Genomic DNA, 19,211 nt, shown 5'->3' with positions numbered 1-19,211 from the left:
GGGGGGCGCAGTTAAATGAATGAAGGGGCTCAAGAACTACAAACTTCCAGTTGTAAAATAAATAAGTAACAGGGCTGTAATGGACAGCATAGTGACTATAGTTAATAATACTGTTGTATATTTGAAAGTTGCTAAAAGTAAATCAAAGTTCTCAACACAAGAAAAAAGAATGTTTGTAACTTTGTATGGTGGTGGATTGGTGACTAGAATTATTGTGGTGACCATTTTGCAGTGTATATTTGCAAATGGAATCATTATGTTGTATACCTGAAACTAGTATAATGTTGAATATTAATTATACCTCAATAAAGATGAAAGAAAAAGGAAGGAAAGAAGGAAGGAAAAGAGGGAGGGAGGGAGGGAGGGAGGAAGGGAGAGGGAGGGAATGCAAGGGAGCATGCAGATCAGTTGCTAGGAGGGATGGATAGAGGGCAGGATGCATTGTCAAAGCACACAAAAACTTTTTAGAATGATGGATATATTATCTTGATTTTGGTCATGGTTTTGCACGTGCATACGTATGTCAAAAACAAACAGCATATTTTACATAGGCATAATTTAGTGTATGTCATTTATAACTCAGTAAACTTGAAGAAGTAAAAAAGAATTTTATTGATTCAAAATCCCATCATCTTAATAGGTTGGCTCTTCACATTTCCATGTTTCCTTTCAGGCCGTCCTCACACTTATAGGTGATTGTGCTTCGGAGCAGATACCATTCTATGTAGCTCTTTCCATGGAACGATGCTCAAGCACTTTTCCATGTAGCTACACACTTTTTAGAATTGTGCATGTCAGTGGCTACGCAATTTTCCATCCAGTTGATGACATGTCATAGCTTCCCAGTTGACTTGAGGGTTTCAGGGTTTTTCGTATGCTGTTTGGTTCTTTTGTGCAGTTGTTTGTGTTTGTTCCCTTGTTTTTGCTGTGACAAATAAGGCTGCAATGAATAGCATATATTCTTCTCTTTTGATTTCTTTCCGTAAGATAATTTCCCAGGAGCAGAATTCTACTTGACCCTCACCAACAGCTCTGCAATGTAAGCAAAACAGAAGTTATTCCTATCCTGCAGATGAAGAAACTGGATCCAGGAGAAATAAAGTGACTTCTCCGTAGTCACTGGCTGGCGACAGGACTGGCTCCAGATATTTGAAACCCCCAATCTCCTGAGGGCGGGAATGGGGCTTCTCCAGGGCATCACCTCCCACTTGGGAATGACAAAGCTACTGGGTGTCATACCAAGTCCCTGCTCTGCACCCTCTCCAAAAACAAACAAAATGTGGGAAATGTTTAATCACTACAATCTCACCATATAAAAAAATCATTCCATGTTCCTCCCAGTTTTGCTGAGGATGCTCGGGTGAGGTTTATGGAGCTGCGGACACTAAATAGATAAAAATACTGGGTGGGCTTTTTCCCTCATCATTGTAACAGTACCATTTCCCATCTCAGTACATTTTCTTTGAGCTATCCCTCCAAACAGATGCAACCTTTTTGGTGTTCATTGAGGTCATTTTCAATGTTTTGCTCCTTAAGTAGCATTGAAAATGAGCAATGCCATGCATTACCTTTTTTCCCTTTGAGTTATTTTTAGGGATGAATTCCCAGAAAAGAGATTATGGCCTGAAGGATATAAGGGCTTCTGTCGGTACTTCAGGAACATTCCCAAAATGCTTTCTAAAAGTATTATATTCATGTCACCACTACTAACCATTCGTGAGTACACCAAATTCATTAATTTTCATTTTTACTAATTTAATGGTATAAAACTTTGACATGAGTTAAATTAATTCATTTGATAATAGTTTAAGCTAAAGATGTTTTATATTAATTTGCTGAATATAGATTCTTATGTGACCTGATTTTTCATGTCTTTGCAATTTCCCTCCCTTTAAGCAAAACTAGTGACATCTTCCTTGGGTCTCTCTCACATCGACTTCCCACCTCTAATCTTGGACCTACCACAGAGTTGAAGCTCTCAGCTCACATATGAGCTCCTGGAGGGGAAGGGCTGTGTCTTCCTTCCAGAACTGCCCGTGTAGGTAGCCACTTGTTACATGCGGCTGTTGAGCACCTACAGTGCAGCTAGTCCAAATCAAGAGGTGCTGAAAGTGTAAAATATACACTGGATTTTGAAAACTTAAAGAAAAAAAGAATGGAAAAAGCCTCATTTATGATGTTTATATTTATTCCATATTAAAGTGCTAATATTTTGGCTATGTTGGGCTCAATAAAACAAATTATTAAAATTTGCTTCACTTTTAATTTTTACTTTTTAATGTAGCTACTAGAAAATTTAAAAGTATAGGCATGTCCTTGTGTTGTATTTCTATTGGACAGAGCTGCCTAAAATCCTGATGCTTAGACCAATGTTTTCAGAGAAGTAAGTCAAGAAAAGGTTGAGAATGGCTGACAGGCCCTTAAGTTCTTCCTTAGCAATTTGATTGTGACCCTCAGTTAAAAATCATCATCCGCATTGATCCCTTCATCAAATGTATCCATCCCTTTATTATCAGGGGACCAGTTAAAAATTGCCATTAAAGGCAGCCAGGAGGAAAGAAAAGCAAGCAATATGGTTAGTTCAACAAATACTGAGCATTTGCTCTTGCCAGGCACTTTCTAGACACTTGGGACAATCAGTGAGCAAAGTAGCCACAGATCCTGCCCTTGAGAAGCTAACATGGGGCAGAAACGGCAAGTTAAGGACAGTATTAGCATGTGATACGGGCTACGGCAGAAGGGAGCACAGTCCTGGGAAGGACAGGAGCAGGTTGCAGTATTAAGTAGGTGGCCAGGGTAGGTCCATTGAGAAGGTGAGATTTAAGCAAAGACTTGAAGGAGGAGGGGAGTTTTCCAAGTAATTTCTCAGGGAAAGAACAGTTTTAGGCCACAGGCATAGCTAAATCAAAGGGCCTATGGTGGGGCCGTGTGACTGAAAGGAAGCAGGAGACCCAGGTTCTCATCTCTCAGCCTTGGTTTCCCTGTGCCTTCTAGGTCTCCTTCTCTAGGTCCCAACCAGCTAAAACATGCACAACTCCAGCACCTACATCCCTCACAACTGCCCCCCAACCCTCACTGCATCCCCTCCCCTCATTGCCCACCAAGCAGAGGCTTCTGCATCTCTCTCATTGTCTGAATTCTAGAAAAGGCTTTGCGCCAAGCACTGGAGGAGGGGGCGAATGGAGACAGAGAAGGCTTATCTATAGTTTGGGCAGTGTGTGGGCTGCTCTGCAAACCTGACCCATCTACAGGATGAACAGCCATTGCTGAAAGGATCATCCCAAGGGAGCTGCTCAGCTCGTTGGCCAGCCAGCCCAGACCCAGCTCCACGGAGAGAGTTAGGAAAATGGCAGGATGGAGGCAAATCAAGTCCCAATCACTTCCTAATTGGCTTCCCTGCCATCTCTCCCATTACTAACCCTTCTCCACTCTGCCACAAGGATCTGAGCATGTCATTTCTTTGCTTAAAAGTGTCCCATCCAATTGCTCTAAACCCAAAGCTCTTTGCCTGGTGACTGAAGTCCAGTGGAGCCTGGCCCAGCCAAATGCTTCGGCTTTATTTCTTTTTTCTGTCTAAACTTCCCAACACATCCTGCTTTCCCTGACGGCCCTCTGCAAGACCCACTCCCCGAGCAGGCCCTGCTCCTGCTCCTCCTGTGGCCTGAGATGGCCCCCTCTCTTACCCACTTGGCAGACCCCCCACACTCCTCCTTAAAGGGGCCACTCAGCCGTCCCCTTCTCTGAGGACACAGGTCGTGGAGTCAGACTCTAAATTCCAGCTCTGCCACTTCCTCCCAGGTGTCTAGTGCAAGTTCCTAGGCCCTCTTAAGCTTTGGTTCCTCATCCCTCAAATGGGATGATGAATAGTGCATACCTTGCGGAGTCATAAGGATCGAGGGGCCTAATGCACGTGACAAACTTGTCACAGAGCCTGGCATAGGGTACACACACACTAAGCCAGGACAGTGTTACTCTCTTTGTAATACTATTGTCATGATTACTTGAGTAACTACTGCTACTACCAGCGGTCCCCTAGTGCTGTGGTTTGAATGTTTGTGTTCCCCCCAAATTCACACATTAAACCCTAAAGCCCAGTGGAGTGGTACTTGGAGGTGGAGTCTTCAGAAAATTATGACGTCGTGAGGTGGCCCTCATGAATAGGATTAGTGCCCTTATGAAAGAGGCCCTAGAGATCTCCCTGGTCCCTTCCACAGCATTAGGACACAGCTAGAAGGCTCCATCTATGAGGAAACGGACCCTCACAGACTCTGAATCTGCCAGCGCCTTGATCTTGGACTTCCCAGCCTCCAGAACTAGAAGGAATAAACTGCTGCTGTTCATAAGCCTCGCGGTCTGTGGTGTTCTGTTACAGCAGCCAAACAGACTGAGTCCCCCGGGCAGAATGGATCCTCCCTCCAGCGTGTCTCACACATTTTAGGTTGGGTTTCCAAAACCCGGTGTTGCTTCCCTCGGTATCAGACTCTGAGGTGAGAACTTGGATTTGGGAAGTGATCCCAGAAAGACAAATGAAGACAAAGGGAGACAGGGAGGGGAGAAGAGCCTGTAGAAGGTGTGTGATGGGCAGAGAGATCTTAGCGGGTGACTGGCGCTCAGTCCCCACAGGAGGGCCCCTATGAAGGTGTCGCATCTACAATTAGACTGTGATATGCCAAAGACCCAAAACTGCCCAGTCAGGGAACATTTCAGAGAAACTGGACCACTGGCAGAAGGGAACTGGTACAACTGGATGTCAAATATTTGCCCCAAACACCTCAAAAGTTTGCAAACTCTTTGCTTTAGCGATTCCACTTCAAAGAATGTATCCTAGCTGATTAATCATAGGTGTACACACCATTATGGCTAAAGAATGTTCATTTCCAGAATTGTGTATAATACTGAAAAATTGGACACAATCTAAATGTCCAACCACAAAAGAATGGGTAATTAAGCCATGGCTTTTCCCCATACTGGACAACATAGCAGCAGCCACTGAAAATGATTTTGTGTAAGAGAGCTTAGTGTCACAGAAAAACTGCCCAGGATATTGTCTGGTCATTTTTAAAAGCATATACATACACACATGAACTAATATGTAAGATATGATCTAATAAGAGTCATAATGTAATACACATGTGCACACACACACAAGAACATGCATGCACATACACACACACACAAAGACCTGGAGAGATATGGACCACAAATGATGACAGTGATAAGAGTGGATTGGCTGGATTCTATTTTAGTTTTTTCCTCATCTGTACTTTCAAAATGTTCTACAATGTTGATGTGTTATAGGGCTGCTCTTACAGGACCAGGCCACCAACACGGAGTTGCAGCAAGAAGGTGGAGCATCACTCAGCTTCCTGCCTGTCCAGACGGGCCGGTATTTTTCTCTAATACAAAAGATCCTGAGATCAGGCACTTCAGGGAGAATGGTTTGCCTCCAGCCCCTAAGGAGTCCACCTGAGACATGTGCATTTCTGAAAACACACAAGCTTTTCCACTGAGAAGATATAGCCCACAACTTGAAACGGAAATTAAATGCTTTCCTCAGTAAATTTCTCCGTCTCCAAATTTTAATCATTGAAATAGGGCTACCTGCTGGTTTATGTGGCTTGAGGACTGATTAAAATAGGATGATTCTACGAAGTTACCAGTAGATTTTAATAGGGGGAAAAAATGCAGTCTAGGCATTCTAATCTCTGATCTTTCAGTCCCTTTGGATTTCATTTCATGCTGTCCGGCTATCCTTTGAGGTGGGACTCAGCATATGGTAAGGAAAGGAGGAAACTATATGGAAAATCTTTACATTCACTCAAAATATATTTTCTGATTTTTAGAGAAGGAGACAGGCTTCTGCCCCTCTCCGGTTTTTCTCTCTCACAATAGGATTAGAGGAACTTTTATCCCTTTTATCACCTCTAGTGTCTCTGTCTAGGCCCTTCCTTAATAGCTTCCCACCAAGAGAGGGGGACAAGCTCCTGCCACCAACCAGAGTCTGGGGTGATTGTGGGCCATGCCTCACTAGCAGGAAATGCCATTATGCCCCTGCATCCATGAACACAGCCCTCTTCCCGATTCCTCTGTCGCAGGGCAGGACCTGCTGGACCCGGGTCACTCTCTGTCCTGTCTGTAGGGTGAGTCAGCCACCCTTGCCCTTGCAGCCGTTGAGCAAGTGGACTTAGAGACGGCTCTGTAGGGCAGCCATTCTAGATGTGAGAGAGCAAGGAGAAGGAAGATCACTTCCCCCCCTATCCTGAGGCCCCATTCTCCTGTCCAGCTTTTACCAAAGAAGGCATTTTGGGGATTTTTATGGTGAGTGCAGATGATTAAGCGAGCTCATACTTTGTTCCCTATTGACTACTGTACCTTATATATGACTTGGCCAAGAACTCCTGGGGCAGCAAGGAGGTGAGAGAGAGAGGGGTTACTCTCCTCCTGAGAGCTTAAATGTGAATACCTGGTGTGTGCCAGGTGGTGAATACACAAGGAAGACACCCTCTTTGCCCTTGAGGGGCTCATGGCCTGTGGGAGGAGGTAGACAGGCAAGCAAATACCCATAATAACAAATACAATACCCTGTGATGAATACCATAATGTAAGAATGTACAAAGTACAGGGGTAGCCCAGAAGGGAAAACATTCCATTGTGGTAGAGGGGATTGGGTAAGAGACTGGAAATGCTCCACAGAAGTGGCATTTAAGCTGCGTCTTGAAGAGTGAATAGGAGAAAAGAAAGGGAAAGAGATACCCGGCAGAGGGGACAGTCTGTGCAAGAGAAAACAGGAATGACTGCATGGTGCCTTCCAGGAGCAGTGAAACAGCCGCTTGGGGTCAAGGTGATTTTCTTACTATTTTGCATAAGTTCTTATAAATTAAGGCTATTATTCCTTTGTCTATTAGTGTTGTAAATTCGAGAATTAAACTGTAGTAGTGTATAGAGTAGGTTACAGTGGGAAAAAGCTGAAGATAAGGTGCTAGTTAGGAGGCTGTTCATCCACTTAAAGGCAGTGCAGACCCTAAACAGGTGAGTCCTACCAGGGATGCATCCCAGGTGAGTCATCCACAGTCACACTTCGGAATGTGGCAAGAGAGAAAATCAAACCAGGAAGCAAATTACTGCATCCTGATGCAGTGTTCTGTGCCCTACTTAGTAGACAGTGAAGCCTGGAAGGGTCTCAGGTAAGGAAAGGGTCAACTGCCTATGGAATTTTTAAGAGGAGAGATATGGAAAGCTTGAAAAGAAATGTCATCTCTACAATTTCCACTGAAGTCCTACTCTTCTGATGGAATTCCATGTACTCGCATTTCATTGAGGAAGCCCTTGGTAACCAGGAAACCAAAGTCAGTTTTTTGTAATTGCTGGACCATTAACAAGAGCTTCATGGAGAAGATAGGAGTTAATCTGGTCTTGCAGAATGAATAGGATTTGGTTGGGTGGGTGCTATGGTCTGAATATTTGTGTTCCCCCAAAATTCATATGCTGTGATCCTAAATCCCAAAGGTATTAGCAGGTAGGGTCTTTGCAAGGTGCTTAAATCATGAGGGTTCAGCCCTCACAAACAGGATTAGTGCCCTTAGATATCCCCAGAGAGATCCCTCACCCCTTCCACCATGTGAGAACACTGAGAAGTCTGCAACCCGGAAAAGGACCCTCACCCAACCATGTTAGTGTCCTGATCTTGGACTTCCAGTCTCCAGAACTGTGCAAATAAATTTCCATTGCTTATAAGCTATCTACTCTGTGATATTTCATTATATCGGCCTGAATGGACTAAGACAGTGAGGAAGAGACCGGCATGGCAATCCCAGGAGAGGATTCCTTCATGCTTCTACTAAACACAGTCTAGGGGAGCCACCCTTTCTCAGGTAAGTCCTCTTTGTTTTCAAGTAACAAAAATCAACTCAGTCTAGCTCAGGAAAAAGTGTAAGTATTGTGGGAGAGATAATGAGATGTCTCGTGGGCCATCACCCCATCACAAAGACTAACTGGCTCTCTCTGAATCCCAGTTCTCAAAAACAGTTCTGATTGGCCCAACTTGACTCACATGGTCAGCACCAGCCAATCAGCTCTTGCTGAGAGTCTGGATCCCATGGAATAAACACAGCTGCGTTGAGCAACTCTCAAAAAAGAAGGTGAGTATAAGCTAGACTACACTCCCCAAATTCAGTCTTTTCATATACTCAAGGTTGCTTCTGGCCTAGAGCTAAAGACTCAGCTGAGACCTGCAACCAGTTAGAAATCTAATGCAGTGCGGAAAATAAGGTTGCCAGTTTTAGCAAATAAAAATACAAGATGCCCAATAAATTTTGAATATCAAACCAAAAAAAAGTCAGTATGTCCCATGTGATATTTAGGACCTACTTATACAACACAATGCTTCATTGTTTGTCCGAAATTCAAATTTAAGTGGGCATCCTGTATTTTGCCTGCCAACCCTAGTGGAAAGGTGGTACCTTTGCAGGATTCTGATTTCTTGACATTTCTAAAATAATGATCACATCTCTGAGAATTTAAATGCCCAAGACATATGCAAGGATTTTCAATATGCCAAATTGAGGACACTATGAATGAACCCTGCATCCTGAAAGCAAGAGGTGGACCTGCATAATTAATAGTTAAATTGCTTTATTGCAGAGAGTCAACTTATTAAATATGCATTTCAATTTTGGAGTGGTTGGCTGAAGAGCTTGTGTATCAACAGATGGGAAATCCCTCACTGCAGCCATGACCTTCACCTGTCTGGCTGGCACATAGGCCCACATGCAAGAGGACATTAGTATACCTCCAGATGCCAGTCTCCAGAGCCTTTGGACAGGGAGCCCTGGGCTTCCCCAGAGCTGGGCTGTAAGGTGCAGGGCCACAATGGCTCCCTAGATGGGTATATGGCCTCTTTGGCATATATGGGTCTTTTTACGACTCCACTCTTCCCTCTCTATGAAAAGGACACTGTTCTTTGTGTTAAATAAACTTGGGTCCTGGTCCTGCTGCTACAGGCTTTTTGAGTTGGAGCAAATAAGAGAAAAAAAAGATACTCTGAGCCTCAATTTCCCATCTGTTAATTGGGGAGAACAATATTACCCATCTTACAAGGTCACTGGGAAGGTCAATGACCTTCTGCCTCTTTAAATGTCAAATTCCATGGACCCCAATCCCTCAAACTTGTCCTAGTCTCCTTCCTCCTCATTATCTAAGGCACCAGGGTGAACATTTTAATACAGTCCTCCCAGCCACCTTGAAACGTGTGCCTTGTTTACAATCCTACTCTGATAATTGCCAACCTTAGAGATTTGCTATTCTACTGTCCCCACCTCTGAGCCACCCAGGCTGCTGACATCAAATCATAAATCATGTTATCCAAGCAAATCACGTCATCTAGCCACAGATGGGCCCTACCTATGCTCAATAAGCCTTTTACTCTTCCCCAGTGGACTCACAGTTCAGAGGTTTCAACATGCAACAGAAGCTGGGGTGTTGTTTTCATTTGCACACATGATGGGGAAAAGGAACAGAGAAGATGAAATCTAATCCTTGGAGTTTTTTCTGATCCCTAAAGAGGGAGACAATTTGAGAAAAGCTGAAAAGACTGGTTTTGTGAGCAACTCTGTAAAGTATGGGGTCCACATAGCACTGCTTTGGGACCTAGGTAGCATCGTATGGCCAAGTGTGCAGTAGACACAAGTGAAGAACAACAGATTCGGGTTCTCTAAAGGGCACAGAAGCTGCAGCGCCTGTGGTCTTGCACATGAGTGGAGCCACATGACTTGTTCTGACCAATGTGTGAGAACAGAGACAATGCATGTCATTCCCACGTCCAAGCATTTAATTGCCCCTTGGAACCCCTCCAGAATCCTTTACCCTATGGGTATCTACAAAGAAGCTGAATGTTCTAGACGGTGTGCCTCCAGACCAGTGGCTATTCCATGAATCTGGATTGCAGAGTTGCCACTAAGTTAGCCTGGATCCATGCAAGACACTGCAATCCACACACGTGTGTGGGTGTGTGGGTACCCTGAGAACAAAATTTTCAAAATATCATGACTTATCTTTACTATATCCATCATGCCGTAAGTTTTTAAATTTTATTGCATTTCACTTTTTTAAAATGCAGATCAACCCACTAAGCAGATTTCCTGATAGATACTGTGACTTCAGACCTCACACCGTAAATTAATTCCCCTACTGTTCTCACCCAAGGACAGCACTGACTTCATTCACTCTGCCTTCAGTCGTAATTCCAGATCTGTTTATGTTTGCATGTTCAATAGCCACTTGTCCGCTAAGCTGTGATTTCTATGAAAGCAAGGACCAGCTCTGTGTGTTCCCTCCCTCAAGCCTAGCACCTGGCCCTGAATGAGCGCTCCTAAAATCTTCACTGACAGGTTTTTAAAAAGGGAAACTGCAGCACTATTCAAAATAGCCAAGATATGGAAACAACCTAAGTGCTGGTCAACATATGAATGGATAAAAAAGATGTGGTGTATATATGCACACATACAATGGAATATTATTCAGCTCTAAGAAAGAAAAAAATCCTACCATTTGCAACAAGGACGGGCCCTGAGGGCATTGTGTCAGATAGTGAGATAACTCAGACAGAGATAAGTCAGCACAAGTACTGTGATATCATCTACAGGTGGAATCCAAATGGGGCCAAGCTCACAGAAACAGGAGAATGGCAGGCTTTTTCATAGGCATCCTGAGTATCATTCATATGTTACTTTAAAAATAGCATGTTATGTGGTACCATGATCATTATTATTCTTGATGAGGGAACAGGGCCTAAGTACAGGATAGGAAGTCATGTCTACTCAAAATCTTATTAAGTCAACTACTTCTTCATGTCACCAATTATGCCCTAGACGTGGTGAAAGACACTTGGCAGATGCTGTCTTACTTTTTTCTCCCTACAGCCCACACAGTAACTACTATCTGTACCACCACTCAGTGCAGGAGGAAACTGAGGCTCAGAGAGCTTCAGTAACTTGTCCAGGGGCAGAGCGAAGGAGTCACCAAGTTCAAGACTGACTGTGGGACTTCCCCCTTACTTCTCCTCCCAACCTGCCCCCCTGTCCCCACAATTTCCTCAGCTCTCCTCACACCTCTGAACAAGCCTCTTGACCTTCAGCATCCTTCTTAAGGTCACTCATCTTACAAGTATTATAGTCATTGAGAAGCCACTCAGTGCCCTGCAAAGCACAACAGACTGCAGCCACGGCGGAGGATGAGACAGGATGGTGACCGTGAGCTTGTTACTGTGCACCCTTCCTGTGCTCCAGCCACAGTGGGAGCCGAGGGTCTCAATCCCAGGTGCATCTCCTGGGCCAGACTTCTGTCAGGCTCCTCTGAGACCTCTGTTCAACTAGGCTTCAACCTCTGCCCCTTCCTGTCTTTGGCCTGCCAGTCTCAGCAGAATTCTTGGCATCAAACCCGACCCTTGATTCTTCATCCCCCGACTTTTAATATTTAAGTCCTTGGCCTGCCGTTAGCAAGAATCGCCCTACCCTTGATATCTCCTCTTAGTAATTTTCCACCACTGACCCCTCACTCTGCTCATTGCCAGGAAATCCCCACTTGTCCTTGTGGTATTTGGAGTTGCGCCCCTTATCTCTCCCCTATTGAAATATCCCCATTGTAACAGTCTTAAATAAAGTTTCCCCTATCATTTTAACAAGTGTTGGAATAATGATCTCTTTTAACAGCTAATTAATACTACCTGGGCACTTTTTTTTTAATTCTGAGGCCCAAGCCCCATCTATGCCAATGGGTCAGAGTTGTGGGGATGGTTTTAATGTGCACTAGGGATGAGAACCACTTGCGCAGAAGGGCTGCCCAAATCTCCTTTGTGATGGAGAAGGAAAGAGCTGGACTGACTCTCAGACCAAAGGACCCCATGAATTCTTCCTGGCTGGGTTGACCCTCATTTCTGTTCCACACGAGCCCTAACCCCACCTGAAACAGGCGCCTTTGTCCAGATCCATCCACCAGACTGCATCCCCTGGATGCACCGTGCTTTGTCACACCTCCATACATCTGCTCCCCCTACCTTCTCTCCCTGAAGTGCCTGCTCCATGCCCTCTGACAGCCAGGGAAAGAGTAATTACATTGAAGACCTCAAGCATGTCCTCGTCTAGGAAGCCTTCCCCGATTCTTCTTTCCAAGGATGTAACCAACCCATTTTCCTTTCTGTCCCCACTGCCTCATCAAGCAGGTATCGTTACATCACCTTCCCTAGCATACCCAGAACCCCTCTTGCCCTCTCCACAAGCCTGTGATGCGTAAAGCAAGCCACAGCATAGCTAACGTCACTAGACCAAAAATATGACTCCTTACCAGCCATCCTGGCTAATGTTGATATTCATGCTGACAGGTGTTAGGCTTTCAGAAATTACCCATCTAAAATTGACACTGACACATGAGAAGATAATAACAAAAGCTTTCCATCAGGCAACATGTAACTTATTATATCTGCCAGAAAACCGTAAACTTGGATAAACCTTAATATTGAATATATAAATTGTTGATACCACCAAATATTAGGAAACCTACAAGACAGAGCATTAGATTTACAATTGAAAAATCTAGACTATAAATGAATTCAGCCACTTTCTAAGTGAATAACTTCATGCAAGACACTTAATTTCTCTGAGTCTCAGCTTCCTCATCTGTAAGCTGGGATTTACAGCCCCACCCTATCTTTGCTTTCACTTTCCCAAGGTCAACCACGACCCCGAAGCAACTGATCGTCCTTCTGACCTATCCTCAGAAGGTCATAGTAACCTAACGCTATATTGCAATGCGTGCATCATTCACCTCACTCCCACTCATCACGTAGGCATTTTATCATCTTACAGCATCCCGAGAGGGGTGAGTACAGAACAATAAGATATTTGGGAGAGTGAGAGAGACCACATTCACATCAAATTTATTATAGTATGTTGTTACAATTGTTCTATTTTATTATTAGTTATTGCTAATCTCTTACTATGCTTAATGTATAAACTAAACTCTATCATAGCTATGTATGCAGAGAAAGAAAATAATTGTATGAACAGAGTTCTGTGGTTTCAAACACCCTCTTGGAACATATACCCCACAGATAAAGCCTTTCCTGTGTGATACTTCGCCTACTTTCTCCAACAGATTACTTTAGTCTTTAAATAACATAAAACCTGGAAAAGCATATTTCCTTTAACTGGAAGCCCTATACAAATATAAAGAAGAATTTTAAATTCTTACTAATTAAGTGTGCTTTACTTTTCCTTAATTAGTATCAACACTTTTACAGTCGTGTGAAACAGATCAAGTTGTCCATTCAGGAATAATTAAGAAGTAAGGTTTATTTTAGAAAGACTGTGGGATGTTGCTGGAGGGATGGCATGTCTTTCCTTTTGTTCTTTCTCTTAGGAAATAATATGCAAGATTATGCCTTGCTAAGGTTCTCCCATACAAACTGGACTAGGAAATATCTTGCACCTGAACAAGACAATTATTTTTAAATTATAAACAATAACCAAAAGGAACGAATAGCTAACCAGGGTAGGGACAGGACAACACATGATTAAAACTGCAATTTCACAAGAATAAGGGGTCCAAAGGAGTCAGTGTGTACATATATTCCCTGATGTGTTTGATTCCCCTCTGAAATCCTTACCCATCATCTCTTCCTGTATAAACCAACTCTTTCCTTTTTAACTAACAAGGTGGGGGGATGTGCACACACATAAAGTGTTCAGGTATATGTGTGTATGCATATGAATGTTTGTGAGTGTTTATTTTCCTTCTAGTCTTTTTTGCTTGTTTTTCTGAGATTAGGGCATTTAACTTCATTTTTGACAAAGGAATGCATGTAGTATTAAAGTTTAAGAGGCTGTCAGTTCCACAGAAGGCTGCTTTGTAGCTCTCCAGGGTTAGGCTAGTGGGGACGTGGACAGATTTCAGATGACAATTCCAGAGTGACAGAAACTAGCAAGGGAGATAACTATTTTCTTCAAAGTATTCTTGGGTTGGAAGGAATCTTAAAGATCATTTCATCCCACCCTGTACATCTTCTCATTTTACAGATAAGGAATCAAGAATGACCAGAGAAGGAAAGTGATTTGCCTAAGATCACAGAGCTTTTACAAGCCTTTCCTAAGCATCTACCACAGGCAAGGCATTATTCTGTTGCTTGAGGTGGTCTGAAGATGAATAAAACATGATCTCCATGCCCAAGGAATTGACAGTCTAATAGAGGGTTATGTGAGTGTCCTGTAACACCAGACAGAGTAAAAAAAAGACTAAAAAGTGCTTGAGAATGCTGGGAGAACTGAGAACATTTATGATTGGGCAGTTAGAAAGGTTTCATGAAGAACGTGGCATCTGAGCTGAGCATCAAAGGCTAGAAAGGACCCCGGACACACAGTACCCACACTGGTGTATTTATCATGTCACCTGCTGTCTCAGACATCCCTTTTGGAAAACAATGTCCAAACACCAGCCAATCAAAAATAACAATAATTAGGCAAGAAAAGAAATGGAGAAGAAACACAGGCTGGGGAAGGACAAAGAGAACACATTCACGTTGAAGGTGATAGGGAACCTCATCTCCACAAAAAACGCATTGAGCACCTGCTGGTGTATCACATCAACTTAAAATGCCAAAAGAAAATCAAATCCCTGGTGAACTTGGGGCATAAGGGAGGGGAACCCAGCTAAGGAGAAAACAAATGCAAAGGAAACCAATTTTGAACTCGATTCCAGAATGTGAGGGGAATGGAAGAAACGCCACTGTGAGTCTGGGGACATTAAGCCCTGCCACAGGGGGCCAGGTCAGCAGGGGGAATTAACCAACATGATATCATCACCCTAGGTGACTATGGAAGTGCCAGGGTGGGGTGAGATGACTCAGCGAGAGTGGGCAGGGGGAGAGGGGAGCCTGGGCCAAGCTCTGGAAAACTCCAGCCCCTCCAGGGCAAGGAGGGGCAAGGGAGAGTCCGTGGTGACATGGGCGATTGCATTTCATAGTGAGGTAGAAGCAGAGGGCAGAGAGCTGGGGAGCGGGGTAGGTGCAAAGCAAGGAATTACCCTTAAACCTGTCCCCCAGGTAGCTTTAAAGGGCACAGAAGCTGCTCTGCCCTGCTGCAAGTGGGAATGGTGGGGCAGCCACTGCTGTGCAGGACCCTCCACAGGCCAAAGGCCAAATCTCTCCAGCAGCTCTGAGAAGGTTATTTTTCTTAGGACCGCCAAAGAGTTTCATTAAGAGCATTACGCCCTTAACCCACTCCAAACCACAGACACACACACACACCACCGCCATCACCACCACCACACAGAAATAACACATTCAATCAGGGGCCCAGTTTACACCTGCTGTCCTGGTATAAAAATTAATGGCATCCCTTTCACTCCTCAAAGTATGCCAATTTGGAAAACATAGTAGTAGCTGCTGGTTGTTAAGGATGTGGGGACAGGGGTGGGTGTGACTCTAAAGGAGAAACACAGGGAGATCACGGTGGTAATGGATAGTTCTATATCTCAAGTGTGGCGGTGGTTACACAAATCTACACGTGTGATAAATGACATAGAATGAGACACACACATGGTACTGGAGTCAATTTCCTGGTCACTGCAGTTAGGTAACATGTAATCACTGGGGAAAAGTGGGTGAAGGATAGAAAGGTCCTCTCTGGCTGTTTTGCAGCTTCCTGTGAGTCTATAATTATTTCAAAATTAAAGGTGTTTTTTTAAGTGCTCTCACAGTATCCACTGAGTGCAGGAGCAGAGACTTTGCAGAACTGAGACTGGTGCAGCCAGCATGTGCTCGGATCTGTATGGTGGCTAATAGGAACATAAATAGCTGCTGCTGCAGACGTGGTATCTGGGAGGACTCTGTTCTTTGAAGTTTCAAATTACAAGTAGGGAGACCAAAAATTCTCTATATCTCTTTCATTAGCTCTGGTGCAAGAAAGTAACTGTTCCAGCATGAATCAACAGAAGTAGATGCAACATGTGGAAATGGATCCATGGGTGACCCAGAATCCGCTCAAAGACATCAAAGATCAGGAAGGAGAAACAGGACAACAGCATTTATCTGGGTGTCCCTGCCTATGAGCATCGTCACTGTTCAAGAAAGCAGAGAATTAATAGTTAACCCAAGACTCCCATCATAGGATAGCTGTAAGCACACAGTCTGGTAAACTGCTTTTAGTTTATCTCACATCATGACTTTTGTCATTCTCAACCCCTCCGTTTGTTTTCTTTGTATTGTCACAAATCTTTTTAATCCTATGAGGTATTTCTTAAATTACTTCCTTGTATTGAATGTAGGGGTCTACACCATTCACACCTCATTTCATTTCAATTTTTACATAAATTTACCAAGTGGATTATCATTACCCCCACTTGATTTATGAGAAAACTGAGACTCAGCGAGGTTAAATAACTTACCCAGTGTCACAGAGACAATAAGGGGCTGCTGGACTGGGATTCAAACCCAGGTCACTCAGACTCCAAACCCCTAGCATCTGCTTGTGCTACACTGTCTCTGCTGGGTGAGGTAGGCAGGGGCAGTGAGTTACAGGGTCACCTAGGACAGGTAGAGCTAATGGCCATGGGTCACAATCCCATTGCTATGGTGACCGATGGGGAAGGCACCCCTGGAGAGTGCACTGGAGTGGGCCCTGTGCCCATCCACACCCAGTGTCAGGGAGGCGGGGAGCCACTCAGGTTCTTCCGACCTTCCCTTTTTTCCTTAGAGGTCTGGCTGAGGAAGAGGTGAACCTCTGCCCACGCCAGGAGCTGTGTGCTAAGCTCCTTATTCAGAGCGCCCATGGGCACCACGCAGACCCACTCCTTCCGCCTCACCACCTGCGGCCTACAGGTACGTCGGCTGCCATACCTTCAGCTGAGACCCTCGAGGGATGGCCAGATATACCCTCAGCAGCTCTGAATACACAAGAGAACCTGGGAACCCCAACTACAATGTCACTTTCCCCACATCCTTTAGGTAAATGGCATGTACCTCACATTAGAGAAAAGACAAGAAAGAATATTCCTGGCCGGAAAACATCTCCAGCACGTGCTCTGCTGGGAAAAGCCTGTAACATCCAGTCTCACAGTGAAACCTGAGGAACCCAGCCCAAATCATTAGCTTGGAAATTCTGAAGCCAAGAAAGGGAAGAAAAGCAGCAGAGATGTGGCTGACATCTTGGCTGTTAAGCTCCACAGATGGCGCCAAGGATTTTATCTTCTGTTCACATGATGCTGATGGGCAGATCGAGATACCTGGAGGTCAGACCAGGAGAGTGGCACACAGTGAAGTTAAGCAGCTCCAAGTCTCTCAGCCTTTCTCCTCGGGCATGGTGCAGAAGAAAAAGAGGGGCTAAAGCAATCAGTGACCTAATAAAACATGCACAGAAATCAGCAGCTACTATTTCTTCAACTTTATTTGCAGGCCTGGGAGACGTATTTGATATGCATTTATCTCATTATGGCCTCACAACAGCCATACATATCTGTATAATTAGCATCCCCATGTTACAGGTGGGGAAACTGAGGTTCAGAGACATCAAACAATGTGGGTAAGGGTCCACTGAGTAAAAAGTATAGACAGGGTTGGAGTCCGGGCAAACTAACTGCTGAGCCAGCACTTGCACCTGCTCTTATTCCGTCTCCCCCACGGTGACAGTGGGTCGTGGGGAGTGAAGGAAGGGTGGAGCCAGACCCCTTTAGAGCTGCCCAGCTCTAAAGCTTCTGCCTACTCCGAATATCCCCCACGTAGAGTCACTTGGGCATGACCCACACACGTGTTGCGCACAAGAACATACAGCCAGACAATCAGCACACGTCCCTCCCCAACACCCACACCTTGCTTTGAATGTCTACCTTGTATGCAGGTATTGTTACAAGGTGCTCTTTGGGGACTATGAGCTCAGGGGCTTGGAAAACCCAGAGGAGAATCCTCAGGGCGGCCTCCTTGTGCTCCACACCACAAGAGCTGCTGGCTTTGGTGGGCAAGGCACAGAGCCTATCTGAGCCACTGGGTATCAACTGTAAACTCCAGGGTTGGGTCACTTCCAGAAGGGGATCTAATGCTCATGGAGCAATTTAAGTCGAGCCAGACCTGGGCCTTGCCCTGGCTTCCCGCCTCCTCCAGGGCTGTGAGATACAGGGAAAGGTACAGTCACAACACTCAGGACCACGAAGTTGTCAGCTCTCCCAGCCAGATGCCTAGTAAGTTCTGCAAGACCTGGACTTCGAACAAGTGGACAAAAGCATCACTGAAGTACAAGCCTTGGGTCTCATTTGTAAAAAAATACAATTTCCAGGAAGAGCAGGGCAGTGATAGACAAAGTAGAGATGACACAAGAAGGGGTGGCCTTGGAGAAAGGATCTAGAAAGAGGAAAGAAGCCCCAGAAGGGGCAGCCCCATGCTCAGGAAGGAGGACAGGGCACTCCTGCTACAACAGTCTAGAATGGATACAGCTGTGAACACGAAACCTGCCTGAGATGGCAGCTGGGAGCTGGCTTGATGGGGTCCTGTCTGCATAACCCTGGGCAAAGGCTTCTTAAGCAGACAGGGAGGTTATCCAGCCCAAACCTGAGTCCCAGGGGTGCAGTGTCCTTGGGGCTAACCCCTGAGCACCTGGCCAGCAGCCTGGGAGGCAAAGGCCTGTGGGTCACATTATAGATGGGCAATTAGGAGACTTTCTGGGATCATACTCCTCCTTGCCTTAGAGCCAAGGGAGGAGCTTTGACCCAGGCAAGGTTAGGGCCCTGGGAACTTTGCAGAAGGTCCAATGTGGGCAGTATTGAGATAATGAGGAGGAGAAGGAAGAAGGGGAGGATGGAGTTTAATAATAATAAACAGACTCACTGGGATCTTAGAATGTGCCAGTTACTGTTCTAAGAACTTGCATGTAATTACTCTTTTAATACATCCACTAAAAGGAGATAATATACTCATGATACTTACCACATGTTGTGAATAAAAAATGTATAGATGTGAAATTTGATGAAGGAAGATAGTGACAATAATAGCAGAGATGATGGTGGTGCTAGTGATGGGTAGCATGGCGATGACAATGATGGATGGAGGTGTTAGTAGTGACAGAGTTACACGGAGACCTAGGTTCAAATCCTAGCTCCACCACCTACTCATTGTATGATCTTACACAATTAACTTCTCTGAGCCTCAGCTTCCTCATCTGTGAAATGATAATAAGAGC

The 19,211-nt window shown here is 44.7% G+C and overlaps 1 long non-coding RNA gene across 1 annotated transcript in view; it reads right to left on the bottom strand.

Annotated features, from left to right (window-relative positions):
- Nucleotides 1-439: 439 nt before the first annotated feature.
- The window catches only part of LOC118932223 (uncharacterized), a 40,159-nt gene continuing 21,387 nt past the window's right edge, over nt 440-19,211 (bottom strand). The window contains exon 3 of the long non-coding RNA XR_005032653.2: nt 440-1,032. This is a non-coding gene — a long non-coding RNA (uncharacterized LOC118932223). The remainder of the gene's footprint in view (nt 1,033-19,211) is intronic.

This window comes from Manis pentadactyla, chromosome 3 (genome assembly GCF_030020395.1).
Source record: "Manis pentadactyla isolate mManPen7 chromosome 3, mManPen7.hap1, whole genome shotgun sequence".
Classification (NCBI taxonomy): Eukaryota; Metazoa; Chordata; class Mammalia; order Pholidota; family Manidae; genus Manis; species Manis pentadactyla.
The sequence above is the reverse complement of the archived record's forward strand: the minus strand, read 5'-3'. Positions and strand labels throughout refer to the sequence as shown.